This window comes from Pyrus communis, chromosome 7 (assembly GCF_963583255.1).
Source record: "Pyrus communis chromosome 7, drPyrComm1.1, whole genome shotgun sequence".
NCBI lineage: Eukaryota > Viridiplantae > Streptophyta > Magnoliopsida > Rosales > Rosaceae > Pyrus > Pyrus communis.
The window spans coordinates 951,765-966,987 of NC_084809.1; the positions used below are offsets into that span (position 1 = coordinate 951,765).

The 15,223-nt window shown below is 34.1% G+C and overlaps 1 pseudogene; it reads right to left on the reverse strand.

Moving 5' to 3' along the window:
• Positions 1-1,723: 1,723 nt before the first annotated feature.
• On the reverse strand, positions 1,724-8,088 carry LOC137739491 (lysine histidine transporter 1-like; annotated as a pseudogene).
• Between the last annotated feature and the right edge of the window lie 7,135 nt (positions 8,089-15,223).

Consider the following 15,223-nt stretch of genomic DNA (forward strand, 5'->3'; position numbering starts at 1 on the left):
GTACATGAGTCATGTGCATTTCCCAAATAACCAGAAGAACCAGAAGAAGTAGAAGCACTGTGATGCTGTGACGTAGAACCAGGGGATTGAGGGCCTGAAACTTGTGGCGAAACAATACTGGAATCACTACTCGAAGAGGAAACCACTGAAGATGGTAATTGAACAATTAAAGGTCTTGAAGTTCTAGTACACCCAGAGGAAGGTAAAGAAGTAGTACCATGGTGATAAGGAAATGTATTTTCATCATGAAGTACATGGCGAGAAATAAAAATCTTCTTCATTGATATACTGTAGCAGATAGCACCTTTATAACCATGTAGATAACCCAAGAAAACACATTGAGTAGAATGAGGCTGCAACTTATTAGTATTGTATGGTCGAAGATAGGGATAGATGGCAGAACCAAACACTTTGAGATGAGCTATGTCAGGTTTCTTACCAAATAACTTTCCAAAAGGTGATTCCATATGAAGATTCTTGCAGGGCATTCGATTGATCAAAAATGCAGCATGAGTGACTGCATAAGACCAAAACTTATGAGGTAACTGTGCAACAGAAAGCATTGTAATAGCTGTCTCAATGAGATGACGGTGCTTCCTCTCAGCCAATCCATTCTGCTGAGGTGTATAAGGACAAGAAATAAAATGTAATATACCATGTGTTGCCAAAAATTCCTTAAAAGCATTGCTGAGAAACTCCCCACCACCATCTGATTGTAACACTTTGATTCGAGTATGGAATTGATTCTCAATATATGCACAAAACTTGACAAAAGAACCAAAAACTTCTGATTTATTCATTATAGGAAAAATCCATACAAACCTAGTTGCCACATCTACAAAAGACACATAATAGCGAAAACCCTCAACTGAAACAACTGGAGAAAGTCCCCATACATCACTGTGAACTTTGTAAAAGGGAATATCTACTTTATCAACTCTATCAGAAAACGGAAGTCTAGTCATTTTGCCATCAATATAATGAGAACAGATTTTGACAGTTTCATCAGAAGTGACAGCTATATTAGAATCCCTAAGCATAGTTGACAAGATATCATTGGAAGGGTGACCACAACACTGATGCCACAGAGAAGATTTCACAGACTGTCCCAGATAAGCAGACGAACATACACCTTGATTCATTAGTGTGGGAAAAATATGCACAGGTACTCGAAACAACTCATGATTGCTACTCTTTCCGTGATGGAGGATTGCCCCTGTTGCCTTGTCCTGCACAAAAAACTGAATATCATCACATATAAACCAACTACGATTATCTTTACACAACTTTTTAACAGACAACAGATTAACAGTCAACATGGGCACATGTAAAATATTTTTCAAATGCAACACCAAAGATATATATAGAGAGAGAGAGGGGGGGGAGAGAGAGTGCAAGAGAACCCGAGAGGAAACGCAAGTCGAGTCCGAAGCACAGAAATTAACGAGGGTGCTCTTGTGCCACTTGTGGAATGATGATGTCTCCAAAGAAAAGTTACAAAGGTCAAGCTGGGCTTATTGGGTCAACTGAATTCAAATTTTGGAGTGTACCTTAGTCGGGTGTAATAATAGTTGGGTTCAGACGCTTTTTTTCTTCTTCTTCAAAATGGTGATTTATGTGCTTTTTAATATGAAACAGAGTTTTGGACAACTCAATGAAGCATCCCCATTGCCAGTATTTGGGCACACGTCACATTATAACACCATAACACAACCATTAAACGTTTCAAACCGTCATTGATAAATATATGTGAAAATGTTGCACACCAAAGAGATTAAATCAACACCAAGCTACATAAAGAGAAAATGTAGTTCCAAATACTCTTTTCCTAAGCCCTATCAAGAGTACTGATTACACAAAAGACTAGATTTGTTCTCATGTATTTTAGGATTTGATCAATCTTTACGAGATAGATCAATTAAAAATGCAGAAAACAAAACACAAAAGCAAAAGAAATTGAGATGATACATATAAATATATGCACACATGCACAACCACAAACTGAGAAAATGAAACAAAAGAAGAATCCTTTGAAGTTCCTTCAATTGGTGATATGGATTGAATTCTTCCCCATGAAACCAATCTGTGTTTCCAATTTATTTCAGATCTTCGATTACTGCAGGACCCTCGAGGCACACAGTCCTAATTAATTAACTCTCCATCATCATCATCAACGGCTTCATTTTCTTTTTCGCGTTTCTGAGATGCATCTTGCAGCAACCTAGTATCCTTTCTCGGATAGGGTGGCGAAGGACTTATGAGTAAAATTTGTAGGTCTTGGCTTGAATGATGATCGATCTCAATCCTCCGATAGGTGATAGAACCATCAAAAGAACACCAAAAAAGATGCAGATCTGAAAATGATTAAGTAAAATAATTATTAGGTTAACTAATATAATTAAAAGGAAACGAAAACTTATGAACAACGAAGTATGAGTACAAATGAACGTACATAGTTGCACCACCAAGACAAGCTGAACTTCCTTGGCTTGTAGATGGCAAGCCACATTATGCAAGGGAGCTGCAGATAGTTATAACAAGATTAAATCAAAATGTACAAGTAACGGTACGCTATGTTTTGGATCAGATGTGGAGAAAAACTGCGGGCTTACAAAATAAGTTGTCGGGGCGAAAGCAAATCCTCCAAAGAATCCAAGGAGACCACTGAAGAAAGGGAAGGTAATGCCGACGAACATGGTGAATGCTGCAATAAAATGTCAATTTAGAACACTCATTTATCCACCCCAGGCAACAACATGCTCCTTTAAGCTCGTGTTATAACTTGATGGAATTAAGGGAAAAGGGTACTTACCGACATATATATTACGCGTAATGAAGCGAAGCGTTCTAGTAGGTTCGAAATTCAACTTCTTTACCAGTACAGTTTCGATCATGTCAAACACCGGCATTGCGTAAATCTGATAGCTTCCGATGACATGGATGACAACAAACATGTTGGCCATTGCAATGAGCCAGTTAGGTTTTTCGAGTGAAATGAGGATGTTATCTTCGACTGAATTGCCAAAAATGTAGTATCCGATCAGAGCAACTGGGAAGTAGCACAAGGCGACTACGATGTAGGCGACGATGACTCCTCTCCACATGGGTCCCTTGGATGGCTTCTCCGGTGTAGATGGAATTGTTGCTTGGATTTCAAGAACAACATTGTGACCAGCATAGGCAAAAGCCACGTCACCCAAGGCATTGAAGAAGTTGAACACATTGCCTGTTGTAGTCTTAGATCTGTAATCATACGAGACATTTTCTACCACACCCTTGTCCACAGAGGCTGCCCAAGCGATGGTAGAGTAACTGCATCCATCACAAAATCAACTGAAAGATATTAATTAAACTTTAATTTGGACCAAAAACTAACAAAATGAACGACCTGTTAAAAAAATGTTTTTTCAAGAACTTTTTGTGGAAGTGCTTTACTGCTTTTTAGAATAAACACGTTAAATTTGTTATAAAACTCGAACTACTTTTATAATCCATGAACTCTTTTTAACTTTTCTTTGTCAAATAATGACATAAGTATTTTTTGTTGGTCTGAAAGCACTATTAAGGCCCGCTTGGGAATGGTTTAAAAAAGAAAAACACTTGTGTTCAAAAGTGCTTTCAATAAAAGCACTTCATGGGACGGCATGAAAAATGACAAGTTTATATATCCATAACGCAAAAACATTTTCAACTAATCTAAGCCACTAAAAGCACTATTGGTTGTGAAGGCGCCTTTAAGCTTTCCCAAAATAAATCTCAAACGAGTGCTTAGTCATTCTAAAAATATTTTTAATCGAGTCAAGTTCGGAATCTATACCTCAAGGACATGACTGCAGCAGCCAAAGACACACCGGAGATGGAGTTGAAGTTGGGAAGGTGGGAGAGGACAAAGTGAACAGATGCAAAGATCATTATGAAGTAAGTTAACTTGATATTTTTACAGTCTGAGCACACAGAATTGTGGACCTTCTGCAGTGATTTTCCTCCGGTAACCATGTATACAATGTTGACACCGACCTCGACGATGAGCTGTTGGGGCACAACAATGTAAAGGCCAAGCTTTTCACCAAATGCATACTGCCCGAGCTCGTGGTATCGATCAAACCGTTTGCCTGGAACCATTTCATGCATTTCAACCATTTGCCACAGTGTGTACAGTGTGATGATCCATGACAGCACTAGAATTACCACACCAGGACCCCTGAATTACCACAATGTGAAGGCAAATTAACAGCAGTAAACAAGGGCGTACAGGGAGAGGAGTACGCGGAAATTACTTTCCAAAGTGATTTGAAGAATTGTATAATTATTTACTAGTGACTGAGGATTAAGGTTGAACTGATTGGGATTAACATACCATCCAAGATTGGCCATGGCGTAAGGGAGACTGAGAACACCCGCTCCAACCATGGCAGTGACATTGTGGAAGGCTGAGTACCACCATTTTGCATTCCTTGAACCAGTGATCGGAAGCCACTCGTCGATTTTCTTCTGCTTTGCTAATTTTTCATCAATCTATCATACACAGTAGCATGTTTCATCAGCATCTTAAACAAAACAATCAAATATTTTCACCCAAATAAATGACTAATATCCCATAAGCCAATAAAATTAAGGATCGGAACCGTTCAACTTATTAATCTTCATTTAAAAATTAATTTTACAAAAAATTATTCAAACTGGTGATCATTTAATTATCTAAACATATCAAATAATGGACGCTTCATCATGAATATATTATTTAGTACCTCGATTTATTCTATACATTTTTTTTATTATCGATTTGTTCTATAATTTAAAATAATTAAATAATCTCCAATTAAAATGATTTTTTGTTAGGGTGATCTTTAAATAAAAATTAAGAAATGGAACGTTCCGATATAAAATTTGTATTTTTAAAAGAGGAACACAAGTATTATCCTATCATTATTCGCTTGAATGAAATCAATATGGTCAGAGGTGAACGGGACTTGGCTGCTGAAAAATCAGCAATAGCCCCTGTTGATAACCAATCACAGCTGGACACGTGTCCAAGTTGTTGATTTTTTAATCACAACTTGGACACATGTCCAACTGTGATTGTCATCAGCAAGAGCTATTGTTGGTTTTTTCAGCAGCAAAGTTCTTTCCGTCAGAGGTGGGTTAGCTAGAAACTTGACTCTACATAAAAAAGTTATTCTAATTTAATTGCAAATTTCATTCTAACACACTGTATGAAACTTTAATTTAATTGCGAGCAAAATTAACTTTTTTACGTGCACGAAGCTAACTATCTTCGAACAAGGATCCTTGCCGAATCCTTTTCCTAGGAATTCCGTGATCGTAATCGTTCATCGTACATTGTGCGATCAGTTTTCGTGAGGTACTATTTATATTTAATTTTTTAAAATTTAAATTTTGAAATGATTTCTGACCGTACAATATACAATGAACAGTCACGATCACGAAATCACTAGATCCCTAAAAAAAGTATCCGGCTAGAATCTTTTTCCAATAACTTCCGTAAATCAAGGACGAATAAGGGAAAAATAATTAACAAACGACAATGGTGTGTAATTGGTATTCTAAGGGAATAGGGGGTTTTCGGGAAAAAAAAATTCAATGAACCTTCGGTACTTGGCATCCGGATTCCGTTATCCTCTTATTCTAAGGATGAATCAAAACATCAAAAGTTGAAAAGACCTTTTTATCAATTCTGTCAACCTGTCTTATTAACATTGGGCCCACCATATAACGGGCCCAGCACTAATTCCTTACGTCGACGACCAATACAGCGGTCAAGCTTGGTTATGGCCCATTAACATATTATTAAATCCAAATCTTGTAATTTTTTACTAATTTTCAAACAAAAATTTATTCATTACTTTATTTGTTCTAGATATAGAAATCCATCCTGTGGATTATCCCAGTGACAACTGGAAAGCTAAGGGTTTGTTTGGCATCCTACCCAAAAACTTTGGTTGTTCCTAAAAATAATTTTCAAATAAAATCACTTAAAAACAGTTTTCTTTTAAGTCTCAAATTTTCAAAAATATGTTTGGTTGAATTTTTAAAAATATTTTTTTTTAGTTTGAATTCAAACTTCCTTGAACAAAAATTGGAGGAGAGAAAGAATTGAGAAAGAGAAAAGAGAGGAAATAGTTGGCGAGGAGAGAGAAAGATAGGAGGATAGGGAGAGAGCAAAAAATTATGGTGAGAAGGTGAGGAGTGAGAAGAAAGAGATAGTGATGAGAGAGAGAGAGACAAGACAAAGGCTGAGGAGAGAGAGAAGATAACGTGTGACGTGGGGAGAGAAGAAAGAGAGGGTTGGGAGAGAAAAGAGAAGGTTAGGAGGAAAAGAAGATGTTGAGAAAATAGCAGGAAAACTCTAAAAACTTATTTTTAGTGTTTTTAAGAAATAGCTTATATTTTTAAGTTAGTTTTGAATCCAATTTTTAAAAAGAGTCCTACCAAACAAGAATTTAAGACCTAAAACTCAAAAAGTGTTTTTGAGTTAAAAAAGTTGAACTCAAGTAGGATACCAAACAAGCCCTACTCTTGCCAACTAATCAAGTCACGCAATTTAGGATAAGCTATGGAATTAAATGCAACATAGAATATACTACACATTTTGCCAAAGAGAATCGAGTGAACAAGAGATTTTTCAATGTGCCCGAAATAAAGGAGAAGAATCGCATAATATTATATAATTAGAGAGAAGTTTTCTTTCAAGCATTCTTATAGTTGTATAATAATATGTGGTGTTCTATCATATGTTCTAAGCACATCGAAAAATCTCTTAAATGGACAACCTAGCTTACGAATAATATCTCTGGACAACCTGGCTTGCAAATAGTATCGTCTTGTGTGTTCATATTATAAGCACACAAAACTTCAAACAAAATACAAAATGATGTAGCTAAAGTCAAAATACATCAATTAAAATGTAATGAGAAGACAAGAAATAAACGTTTTAAAAGGAGGAGGATTCTCTCATTTTCTATTCTCATCCCCTTCCCTCTCCTTCTCTCATATATTATTTTTTTGTCTTATTATCTCTATAAAAAAAGAAATATAAGATGTTGATTTGGTTAAATCATAACCGTTCAAATAGAAGGGGAGAAAAGTAAAAAAAGATTACGAGGAGAGAGAATCCTCATACTTTTTAAAACGGTGTCTACTTTCGAATCCTCACTCTCAAGTCGCTTATAATACAAAAATATTTAGTTTAAAATAGTATATTTACTTTTTTTTTTTTTTTTTTTTTTTTTTTTACAATAAATCACCACGTTCCGTGAGAAGCATGTGATTAAAAACTTAGCATAATTTGTGCTTGATGAGAGAGAACGCGAAGACTATATACATGTGGTCATAAATTGTGTTAGGTATCTGTGGTCACCTCCACAGAACTATTTGTCTAGGAATTCAAAGAAGGAGGTTGAATGTCATAGAAATTTAACAAGATGCCGTAAGCCGTAAGCCGTAAGTTAAATTGGATAGGAACGTTGAGCTTTCAACCAAATTAAGTGAAGTGATTTATTGACAAATTAGAATAAACAAGTTGAACAGTAAACACAAACACCAGAAGGCTCAAAACCCTACGAAAAAAAGTGCATATACGAGATAATATTGATATATGATTTCTGTATTTAATATGAATATAATTATATAATAATGTTCTAATTTGCTAGAAATACAGGTCTAATTCTTGTAGACTTAGATATCATGTTGCTGCATTTTCTCAGGAAACAAACACGACTTTTATCCAACAACAACAACAAACGAAAGATGACAGTCTTAGAGCATTTGAGAACGGAAAAATAAAAACATGTTAACAAACACAGGCACTCCGACATCATTAGAACTTTCGAAAGTGTTAGAGACATTGGATTTAGAGAGAGAGAGAGAGAGAGAGAGAGAGAGACTAACCTCTGCACGGTTGTAATTGTTGTCGTTAGTTGGAGCTTGGGTTCCCATGGCCGGTACAAGATTGTAAGGATACACGACAAAGACAACACCACAGATGTATATATATAGAGAGAGAGGGGGAGAGAGTAAGAGAGAACCCGAGAGGAAACGCAAGTCGAGTCCGAAGCACAGAAGTTAACGAGGGTGCTCTCTCTATTTATATAATACAAGCTGGCACGTGTGGATTGGACAAAATTACCCTCCCATCTCAGCAGAGAAAGTCAGCATTCATCTATCTTTATTGTCCATTCCACGACTACTTTTTTTTTTGTTTGACTTTGAAAAATCCAAAGCTTTTTTCTTTTTTTATCAGTGAACCCCATTCTCTGCTGAAATTTCCTGGAGATATCCAGATCCACCTCAAACACAAAAAGAAGGGAAAAAAAAGGAAAGGAATTTCCAGGATAAATTTGGAGGCGTATAATTAATATAATTCATAAGTATACTGCCCGAAAAAGAAATCGATTTGACTTAAGATAAATATCACCATCTGAGTACCTAGATTTTTAGAAGTGTTACCATAAACAACAGAATATGTATTTTTAAGTCACTACTGAATATAATAAAGATGCATTTTGGTAAAGTAAATTTTACATTCGACTTATATAGATGACCTGTTTGATACTAAATTGCACAAAAAATTGCACGTTTTACAAAAATCTTATGTAAATTGGATAAAAAATTGCCCGTTTCACAAAAATCTTATATAAATCGGATAGTAGCTGTCATAGCTTAGTTACTAGATATATAGCAGGTGGATCAAGCTAATTCGTTGTATTATTTGCTATCGGGTAACCCCACTTGCTACTTGCACATTGATCGAGCAGGTTTCGTGTTCCTAGGGTTAGGACCAAAATTAACGTTGCCAGCCAGCAGCCCCTTGCGGACGGTAAGCGTGCCAACTTGCACCACTGCCCATAGGGTTTGATCTATCTGTCGACAACATTTGCATATTTTTCATACAAGAACGAAACTACAACAATAAAGCTTTATTTTATTAAATGATGTATAAATCCTATAACGTCGTTGCGCTCGATTTTGCATCAAATCTTCGATTAACTTCAAATAATTCATTTCTCTTTTTAGCCATTTAGTTTCCAGTTATTAAATATGCTTGGCCATTTGAATATATTGGGTTCTTTAGATATAGACCCTTACAACTCTTATTTCCTAAATAAAAACCTACCTAGTTACAAACATCAAAATAAAACCCAAATTTGAAAATGACTGCCAATTAGAGAAGTTATTAACCTATTATTACAAAATATTTACAACTTGTACCACAATATTCAAAATAAATCAATAAATGTAATTACTCACCTTAATTACAATGAACAAATAGTTATTGCACATATTATTACCCCTAACATATATATATACATATATATATATATATATATAGTACTACTATATGCTCAAACATATTAACTAATTAATCTACCTATATGTAAATTTATGATGAGCAATAACGCATATTTTGTAGGTAAATTAATATTGAAACAAATAACATTCTTTTATTTTGTAGGTAATATATATTTCCATGTATTATTGCACATATTTGGCACATTTTTTTATTATAAGATATATGTACAAATAATAGGTAAACTAATTTTGAATCAAAATAAAATTGCTTTATTTGTAAGTAAATTAATTTGCTTTTGTTTAAGCAATCTAACATTTTAAATTTTGAAATCTAACATCTTTTTTGACTAAAGAAAAAACATTTTAAAAGTTGAAAAGTAGGTGCACTTAATCAAATAATTTTTTTTTATAGGTAAATTATTTTGCTTGAATTTTTACATATAGCATGCATGTTTTTTTTTTTTTTTGGTTATATATGTGTGTGTGAAATAATTTACCTACATATATATGTAAAATACAATTTAATTGGCTAAACTAAGCATGTGTTATTACATATATTAGGCAAGTTTTATTTTTATTATATATTAGGCAATGAATTTATTATTTTTTTCTTTTTGTAAAATCATTCACTCTCCTTTACAATCCGTATAGAATTAATTGTGTACATCAAACATTCAAATAGGGGTATTTTAGGTATCAAAAATTTTAAATGTATAAAGTCAAACATAATTAATGAATTTACTGATGTGGAATCTTGTCAATAGGTTTTACTCGAGTAAAAAACTTATATCGGGTTTTATGTTGAGAAAATTAAATTTTAAGCACAATGGAATCTTTAATTCTTTCAAGGCTTAATCATTAGCCGCCCTTTCCATATTATGAACCGTCTCATTAATTTCATTGGCATGTATAATTTCAGATTGCGACATGGGCTGCTGCTCTATCACTACCAAAATTCGTGACACAAAATTGGAATGTTAATTTTTTAACCTAACCCTCCATTACATGGCAGTGATGATTATATATAGATCTGATAATTTCTTGCACGAATCATAAACACGACACGAAAATAACGGATTTCGGGTCAACACGATAACTAATCGGATCGTTATCAGGATAATAACCCATTAATAATGGGTCATTAACATGTTTACATATGGGTGTCATGCGGATAACCTGTTTTGACATGTTAAGAAGAAAGTTATTTTGATGATTTTAATTTGTTAAACTACTAAAAAATCTTACTAAAAAATACAATAGCCATAAGTATATTTATATATTGTATATTAAATATGTATTATTAGATTATTATTCTATACAAATTAAAAGATTTAAGTTTTATTTTATTTTTTTTTCCATAGTATACTATAGGGAAAGAGTGAGATTAAAAAACATATGATAAATAAAAATATCAAGTAACTTAAAAATACCGTACACATTCAAAAAATTATAATAATTAATTTACAAATGCAAAAAATTTGAAAAAAAAAATTTGAAAACGCTCGTGATCGCATCCTTTACCCTTTGAGGATGGGTACATCTTCGTTTGAATTTTTAAAACCATACAAACCCTCATGAATAGTATTTTAAGGGAGTTCAAAACAAATAAAATTCATAATTATTTATTGATTTACCCTTTGAAGATATATTAATGTACAAGTTTGAAAAATATGAAAGCATATATAAATGCTTGTGATTGCATCCTCTACGCTTAGACGATGGTTACATGGTCGTTTAGATTTTTAAAACCCTCCAAAATCAGATACCATAATCCATAAACCTTAAATTTAAAGTTAACTATCGATTGTCGTTTACGCTTCATTCTACTCACCAAGTTTCATTTTTTTAGATTTTCATTATTTATTGATTTAAAATATATCTTCTTTAACGGGTCGGGTCATATTTCCCGATAATATTAATGGGTCGATTTCGCGTCTGGTCATATTACCCATTTACTTTAATGGGTGTTACACGACATGACATGTTAAGATATCGGGTATGCCACGAAAACAACACAAACACGAGATCTAATTATATACTCTTGTTTTGTCTCCAACAAAGTCAATAGTTAAGCCACTACTCATTTAAGGAATGTGTTTATATATACATAACACGCGTTCAAATTGCCACTTATAGTACTACGGTCTAGTGATATTTCTCTTCACTTGTAAGTGATAGGTCTTATACAACTTCAAATTTTCTATGACCTATCTACTTGAGTGACACGTGTTTTTTTACTTAATTTACCTTTACTTTTTAAATGGAGTTTGAATGAATAGTCAGGTCTCAACAAATAAGACAGATCATAAGAGTCCACAAAGAATTTTGGGTGCAGAATATTTGAACTCTCATAATACACTTTACATTACAGAGACTCACATTGTAATACGATGACGTCCATTTGCAATTAATATGCGAAGTATTTTTCAAATGCGAGCTCGTTCAATTGGTTAAGAAAATGTTCATATGTCTTTTGCACCCAATATTCTGAGAAACATGTTTTTACATACTTTACATCATAGAGACTAACACCTGACAACATCACCCGAAATATGATAGCATGCATTTACAATACGCAAATCAAGAAGTATTTCACAAACACGAACTAATTCAACTAGTTAGAGCAGTGTACTTTTTTTCTTGCCGAAATTCAACTTCCTATCTTGTAAGAGTTGTTTAAAATACTGTATTAGCAAATACTAAACGGAAGTTGTTAAGTACTACCTCACAGGAAACCTAGTCACAATATTAGTTAGGAATCTCATCGATTGAATCTGTATATAATTAGTTGATATATTAATAAAAACAGTCTACAAATGATGATTTTTGCTACGGATATATATAAAGGATATCAACTATGCGATAAAATATTACAAAAGTGGGGAGGAATTTTACGTTATTTTATAAGAAAAACTAATGAAAATGGCTTGAAAACTTTGAGTTTTAATGCTAAGGACAAAATAAAGGGTAAAGTGAATAGTACCAGGTTTGACTTTTTAGTGTAAAAATGCGATTTTTCGTTAAAGTGAACAGTACTGTGGACTTTTCGTTAAAACTCCCTATTTTATATAAGATTGCTCCCTAAATAGCAGGTGCAGGCTTGCAACATGTAGTGTGTTATACAATGTATTCTACCATAAATGAAGGGTATAATTCTATATAATATTTTAGGGAATAATAAAATCAGTGTAGCGAATTAGGGTTGGTTGAGTTGGTAATAATCGTTCTTTTCGTTAAACTAAGAGTTAGGTTCGAATCTCGCTGACGGCAATGTCTCTTGGTAGGTGTTCTGGTAAAAAAAAAAAAAAAAAAAAAAGCCTAAGACCTCCTCTGTAAATCTTCAAAAAGATTATAATATGCCCTGTTTCTGAGATAGGTAGCCTCCCCTCCTCTAAACTTTTCCGCCACTAAGAAAAATAATAATGTCAGCTTGTGCTGGCAATTTGCTGGTTACTGTTAGGGCCGGCATTGAGTAAGGAGAATGCAAGGCTGGACCAATCATATCGTGATTTTAATAAATAATAATGTACGAGAGAAGAAATAAAGTCAATGCAAACAAGTATGCGATTCATTAAGGAATCGAGTAGGAGTGGATGATGCCAAATGTAGATTCACTGGAGTATCTGGAGACCTGAGTAGAAAGTTAAGAGTGTTGAGACCAGTCGGGTGCCACATGATGAGACGGAGGATATTTGTGTCTTCTTCCTAACTCGTGACCTTCGAGGCACCAATGGAGATTCTGAAGAAAGTTGCGATTTTACTATAAAATTAATTGACAATATAAAAGATAGTGTAATTATTTATGAGCACATGTATAGTTCATCTTCTCTTCAATATGGGATGCATTCTCAACACTTTCTATCATGTGTGACAAATTTTCAAGCCTAACACGTAACATGTAGACAACACAACTCGAGGGACTTGGAGCGCATGTTGCTGTTTCATTCTCCCCCTTTCACAAGTAGCGAAGTCTAACATGTGAACAACACAACTCGGGTGACGTGGAGCACATGTGGTCTTTGGACTTCACACGTGGGACAACTTGCTTTGATACCATGAAGAAAGTTGAGGTTCCACCATAAAACCAATTGGCAATATGGGAAGTAGCCCAACTATTTATAAGCACATGCAAAGTCCCTCTCCTTATCAATGCGGGATTTATTCTCAACAAATTCAAGGAATGCCCTAAAATTTGAAAATGATACTATACCTTAATGTATTTCATGCACTAGAATAATGAATGGTCGGATATGCAGTCAACAATCTATTGAATAAGATCAAACGAGTAAGAATCCCTATGTATGATGCATACTTAAAGATCCCCCGAATTAGGAGAAGAATCTACACTTTTGATAAGTCATTGTAATATTTTGGATCAATAATGTGATAACATGTGTTTTAATTGTTGCACCGAACTCACCTACACTATATGTAGGTCATGGCTCACAGTAACATTCAAGACCAATAATTTGATATCTCACTTAACATCGTCTTATTCTCCCATTATCTTAGTGGGATATTAAAGATGTAGAGAAGTCTCTCCCATAACCAGAAACAGATTCATTTCATCTACTACAACAATCAAACAACTTCTAAATTTCAACTTTTCATTCCCTAGACTTATCAATTGTTGCACGCTATCAAAAGTCGGCATGTAATATACACCGTATATAGTGGCGGTTCATAGTGTGTCTACTATTTTGTTAGTGATCGATCATCGACCAACCAACGTTTTAATTTGCTTAATTAGGTTTCAACTTTTAAACACTGAGATCGCACCACACTTATATTTAAGCTGCCAAATTTGATTCTCAAGTGACACAATGAGAATATTGACTTAATATTAAAAAATGCTCCTCCTTTTCGATTAGGCCGCTTTATAATTTGACTTCTTTATAAGAATTTAACTGTGTTCTCATTTCCATCATAAAATGAGCTAGAAATGATATTGCCATCAGCTACTATTGTTTCTAATGTGTTGCACGTATAATATATAATTTTGTTGGTATATTAAATGTATACTTTTGGGGAGAATCATATGTTGAGGTGAGACATATACACTTTATTTTACGTTAAAGAATTGTAAAGAATTTATCGATCTACGGTGACTCATTTATATTTTATATTTATAAAAAAAGATCTTATCACCAATAGTCTTTGAAATTGATCTAACTCTTCATTTTAATCCTTCAATTTCAAAATCAATTAATGTGGTCCCTGAAATTGGTTGTTGCAAATCAATTTGATCAATTCCGTTACAATTGTTAGTTATTCCATTAATTGGTTGTCGCAATGATTAAAAAAAAATTATTATTTTTATAAGAGTAATACTAAGTCCTCCCCAATGTCTTATTATAATGTTCTTGTAGTTATAATAAAAAAATAAAAAAAATAAAAACTAAAATTGGCCCGGCAAACTTTTCCCCTCCCCACCCTGTTTCTCTATCCCCCGTCTCCATCAACATTGAATCAGGGAAGTTGGAGATCTCCAACAACATTGATCAAAAAAAAAAAAGCCACAATTCAACTCATGGAATTAGGGATTCTGGGGATGGACTAAGACTGAATTGCAGAGGAAGGAGGGAGGGGCCGAGACTTACGTGTCGGTCAACCTGGAGATAACCAGATCCAACAGCACATGCACCCACACGAAGGAGAGTACTAGGAGAAAGACATCCAACCTCCGACCTATTTCTCACATCTCTCTCCGATCATTTAGTTTTTTAGTCCCCCGTTTCTCTGTCTCTCCCCTGCTTCTTTCTCCTCGTCCCCCTCTCGTTTTGCTCTCTTCGATGGCGAGTACGAGAGGTCGATTGTTTCTTTTTGATTTTTTTTTTTAAATAAAAAAAGAATTTAGATATATTAAAGGTTATTTTAAGAATAATGGTAGGGGTAGAACTAACATATTAATTTT